This window comes from Heterodontus francisci, unplaced genomic scaffold (assembly GCF_036365525.1).
Source record: "Heterodontus francisci isolate sHetFra1 unplaced genomic scaffold, sHetFra1.hap1 HAP1_SCAFFOLD_51_1, whole genome shotgun sequence".
Lineage (NCBI taxonomy): Eukaryota > Metazoa > Chordata > Chondrichthyes > Heterodontiformes > Heterodontidae > Heterodontus > Heterodontus francisci.
In genome coordinates this window covers 3,740,778-3,746,335 of record NW_027141937.1, presented here as the reverse complement: position 1 = coordinate 3,746,335, position 5,558 = coordinate 3,740,778, and the positions used below count along the sequence as shown (strand labels likewise).

At 43.5% G+C, this 5,558-nt stretch overlaps 1 non-coding gene across 1 annotated transcript; it reads right to left on the bottom strand.

Annotated features, from left to right (window-relative positions):
- Window positions 1-1,522: 1,522 nt before the first annotated feature.
- On the bottom strand, window positions 1,523-1,611 carry trnap-cgg (transfer RNA proline (anticodon CGG)). The gene is given in 2 exon segments: window positions 1,523-1,558; window positions 1,576-1,611. It is a non-coding gene; the product is annotated as a tRNA-Pro (tRNA).
- Between the last annotated feature and the right edge of the window lie 3,947 nt (window positions 1,612-5,558).

Here is a 5,558-nt window from a genome sequence, read left to right as displayed (position 1 = left end):
CATTGCCCTGCACCTCTAAGCATATATTATCCTTTTTGTCCCTAATAGGCCCTACTCAACCTCTTACTTTACTACCCACTTATCATTTACATGCTGCTCGAAGATTTTTGGGTTCCCTTTCATGTTGACTGCCAGTCTATTCTCATAGAAATAGTGAATAAGCAAATATAGTCGATATAAGTATTTACCATCCTTGATGAGGTGGAACTTTTTTATGTTGTGGGTGGTAATGACTTGGCCCACGAGTGTGGTGGAAGCAGAGACAATCAATGATTTGAAAAGGAAATTGGATGGATACTAGAAGGAAAGAAACTTGCAGGAGGAAAGGGATCGAGCTGGTGAGTGGAACTGACTAGATTGCTCCGGGGAGAGCCAGCATGGACGTGATAGGCCAAACGACCACCTTCTATGTTGTAAATGATTCTGTGTTGTTTCTCAAATTCAATCCACTGGTGCTTGGTAAATAATTTCAAAGTAAATTGTGCAACTGGAAAATCAGAACCAAGGCAAGGGACGCATAAGGAAGCAAAATTGCTGAAACCCGGGATTAAACCAGGGACCTTCAGATTTTCAGTCTCACACTCTCCCAACTGAGCTATTTCAGCCCTACATTAACAGTGGCTTGGTGTCCTTGTTTTGGAAGAAAATACATACATTCAAGTTTTCCAAAAAATTAAAGAACATAACATGTGAGTAATATTCCCCATTGCTTTCTCAGTACTGATGGATTGTGAAGCGGGAGACAGCCAGACGTCCCAGTGATCCACACTGACCCTGAGCTGAGAATGAAATGAGATCAAATTCAATCTTTCATAGTGAGATGCTGCTGAGAGGTAAGAGTCCTGAATCAAAGCGAGACTTGCTCATTTCAAACACTCCCTGTACTCTCTGCTCATGAAGCCTTAAAAAAGGGAAAAACAGAATGGCACTCAAACTCACAACCCTGCCATTAAAAGTCTCATGTTCGACTGACAGAACTGTCACTTCTACTCGGTGTCTTATTGGATGGATGCAACTCCAACGCAGGGGTGGCATTCAAATCCTCCCATGGGTCCACATGTCAGACTGAGTTCCATGTTGTAGACTCAAGCAAAGGAAATCTTCTCACTTCCAAAACTATCAGCGAATTGAAGCTGATTACAATCAACATCATCAGAGGTCAGAACTACCTGGTGAAAGAAGACACTCTGAAGAAGGATCCACAATTATTCAAAGGCATCGACAAAGTGAAAAACAAGAAAATCGTTGAGCCAATGCAAGCCAAACAACAGAAACACTGAAGAATTCCATTCCATTCCAGTCCAGAACCCAGTGCTGTTGTTTTTTGGAGTCAGGTCTCAATTACTGCAACAACTTTATATTCCCAGTTGGTTATCTGTACATTGAGTTAATTACAATTTTGTCGACAAGCTCTTTGAATCCATTTGTCTGGTCCTCAAGCCAGCTCCGTTTGGAAGTCAATTCCACCTTCTGGAAGGCTGAAACCAATAGATAACCTTAATCTAAAAATGCCAGCAGACCAGGGCTCGTCCGGGACTTGAACCCGGGATCTCTCGCATGTTAATTAATCATACTCCCGAAGCGAGAATCATACCCCTAGACCAACGAGCCACTGACAATCAGGTTTTATTAGCTGCTGTGGAATTTCACTGGAACCCCCCCGTCAATCATCCATTTTTTTTCAGATCAAAGCAACATCCTGCAAATGCTGAAATAAAAACAGAAAGTGCTGGAAATGTTCAGCAGCTCTGGCAGCATCTGTGCTGTGAGAAACACAGTTAACGTTTCAGGGCACTCATCTTTTGTTTCAGCCATCCTTTCAGACTGCTTCTGTCCATCCAATCTCACTTTCTATTCTATCCACATTCTAACCATTCACTACGTTCCTACATTTTTCATGAATTCCTCATTTCTTTTATTAATGACAATTTTGTATTTCTGGCCTTTGCTTCAGACACCACCACAAGTGGAATCATGTCTCCATCTGCCCAATAAAACCACTTCGCTGTATCCTCACATTGCAATATTTCTTTCACCCTGACAGACTGTGGAGTTTCTGCTGCTTGATTGCAGTTCTTGCTTCCCGCCAGTAGATGTCACCTCACTCCAAAACAGTGAAGTTTACAAATCTGAGTGAGACACAACAGGAAATAATTGTTCACATGATAGTGAATGTGTGGGATTTAGAAATACTCGGAGTGGAGACGAGTTATTATTGCACTCTGCTATTACATCTTTTATAATGGACTCCAGCATTTTCCCCACGACTGATGTCAGGCTGACCGGTATATAATTCGCTGTTTTCTTTCTGCCTCTTTTTTTAAATAATGGAGTTACATTAACTACCGTCCAATCCATTGGAACTGTTCCAGAGTCGATAGAATTTTGAAAAAAGACCAGAAATGCATCTGCTATTTCAAGGGCCACTTCCTTAAGTACCACGGGATGTAGATTATCAGGCCCTGGGGATTTATCGGCCTTCAATCCCATCAATTTCCCAAACATTCCCTATTAATACTGATTTCATACAGTTCCTCCTTCTCACTAGACCCTATGTTCCCCAACATTTCTGGGAGATAATTTGTATCCTCCTTTGTGAAGACAGATCCAAAGTATGTTATGGGAAGCAAGGGATGAAATTGCAGAGCCGCTGGCAATGATCTTTTCATCTTCTCTGCTGACGGGGGTGGTACCAGGTGATTGGAGGGTGGCAAATGTTGTGCCCCTGTTCAAGAAAGGGAATAGGAACAACCCTGGGAATTACAGGCCAGTTAGTCTTACTTCGGTGGTAGGCAAGTTGATGGAAAAGGTGCTGAGGGATAGGATTTCTGAGCATCTGGAAAGACACTGCTTGATTCGGGACAGTCAGCACGGTTTTGTGAGGGGTAGGTCTTGCCTCACAAGCCTGATTGAATTCTTTGAGCAGGTGACCAAGCAAGTGGATGAGGGTAAACCAGTGGATGTGGTGTACATGGATTTTAGTAAGGCATTTGATAAGGTCCCCCATGGTAGACTTATGGAGAAAGTCAGGAGGCATGGGATAGTGGGGAATGTGGCCAGTTGGATTAAGAATTGGCTAACTGATAGAAGGCAGAGAGTGGTCTTAGATGGTAAATACTCAGCCTGGAGCCCAGTTACCAGTGGCGTGCCGCAGGGATCAGTTCTGGGTCCTCTCCTGTTTGTGATTTTTATTAACGACTTGGATGAGGAAGTCGAAGGGTGGGTCAGTAAATTTGCAGATGATACAAAGGTTGGTGGAGTTGTGGATACCGAGGAGGGCTATTGTCGTCTGCAAAGGGACTTGGATAGGTTGCAGTGCTGGGCTGAAAAGTGGCAGATGGAGTTTAACCCTGAAAAGTGTGAGGTCGTCCATTTTGGAAGGACAAACATGAATGCAAAATACTGGGTTAACGGTAGGGTTCTTGGGCATGTGGAGGAGCAGAGAGACCTTGGGGTCTATGTGCATAGATCATTGAAAGTTGCAACTCAAGTGGATAGGGCTGTGAAGAAGGCATATGGGGTGTTAGCGTTCATTAGCAGAGGGATTGAATTTAAGAGCCGTGAGGTGATGATGCAGCTGTACAGGACCTTGGTAAGGCCTCATTTGGAGTACTGTGTGCAGTTCTGGTCGCCTCATTTTAGGAAGGATGTGGAAGCCTTGGAGAGGGTGCAGAGGAGATTTACCAGGATGTTGCCTGGAATGGAGAATAAGTCTTACGAGGAAAGGCTGAACATTCTAGGCCTCTTCTCATTAGAACGGAGAAGGATGAGGGGTGACATGATAGAGGTTTATAAGATGATCAGGGGAATAGATAGGGTAGACAGTCAGAAACTTTTTCCCCGGGTGGAGCAAAGCGTTACAAGGGGTCATAAATTTAAGGTGAAGGGTGGGAGATATAAGGGGGATGTCAGGGGAAGGTTCTTTACCCAGAGAGTGGTCGAGGCATGGAATGCCTTGCCCGGGGAAGTTGTTGAGTCAGAAACTTTAGGGACTTTCAAAAGGCTTTTGGATAGGTATATGGATAAAGGAGAATGATGGGGTATAGATTAAATTGTCCTTGACAGAGGACAAAGGATCGGCACAACATTGTGGGCCGAAGGGCCTGTTCTGTGCTGTATGTTCTATGTTCTATGTTCTATATGTATTTAATTGGTCTGCCATTTCTTTGTTCCCCATTATAAATTCCCCCGTTTCTGATTGTAAGGGGCCCACATTTGTCTTCACTAATCTTTTTCTCTGCACATATCTATAGAATCTTTTACAGTCAGTTTTTATGTTCTCTGCTAGCTTACTCTCATACTCTTTTTCCCCCTTCTTAATCAATCCTTTTGTCCTCCTCTGCTAAATTCCAAACTGCTCACAATCTTCAGGTTTGCTGCTTGTTCTGGCCATTTTATATTTCTCCTCCTTGGATCTAATACATTCCTTAATTTCTTTTGTAAGCCACAGTTGAGCCACCCTTCCTGTTTTACTTTTGCACAGACAGGAATGAACAATTGTTGTAATTCATCCATGCGCTCTTTAAATGCTAGCCATTGCCTATCCACTGTCAACCCTTTAAGTAACGTTCCCCAATCTATCATAGCCAACTCCCGCCTCATACCTTCATAGTTTCCTTTGTTTAGATTCAGGACCCGAGTCTCGGAATCAACTCTCTCACTCTCCATCTTAATGAAGAATTTTATCATATTATGGGCGCACTTCCCCAAGGGACCCCACACAACAAGATTGTTAACTAATCCTTTCTCATTACACAATACCCAGTCCAGGATGGCCTGTTCTCTAGAGGTGTTATACACCTCTATCAATTCTCCACTCAATCTCCTTTGAGAAAGGCAGAATAATCCTAGCTTTTCCAACCTAACCTTGTTGCTAAAATCCCCCATCCCTGGATCCATTCTGGTAAATCACCTCTGCGTCCTCTCAAGGACCCTCACATTCTTTCTAAAGTCTGCTGAGCAGAACTGGAAGCAACACTCCAATTGGGGCCTAACCAGAGTTTTATAATGGTTCAGCATAACTTCCCTGCTTTTGTACTCAATGCCTCTATTTATAAAGCCCAAGATCCCATATGCTTTGCTAACCACTCTCGCAATATGTCTTGCCACCTTCAAAGATTGATGCACATGAACCCCAAGTCCCTCTATTCCAGCACACTCTTTAGAACTGTGCCATGAAGTATATATATTATGGAAAGCTGTAGGAGCAACAGGGTGGTGGTGATAGGAGATTTTAAGTTTCCCAACATTGACTGGGATTCACTTAGTGTTCGAGGTCTAGATGGAGCAGAATTTGTCGGGAGCATCCAGGAGGGTTTTCTAGAGCAGTATGTAAATAGTCCAACTCGGGAAGGGGCCATACTGGACCTGGTGTTGGGGAATGAGCCTGGCCAGGTCGTTGATGTTTCAGTGGGGGACTACTTTGGGAATAGTGATCACAATTCCGTAAGTTTTAGAATACTCATGGACAAAGACGAGAGTGGTCCTAAAGGAAGAGTGCTAAATTGGGGGAAGGCCAACTGTACCAACATTCGGCAGGAGATGGGGAATGTAGATTG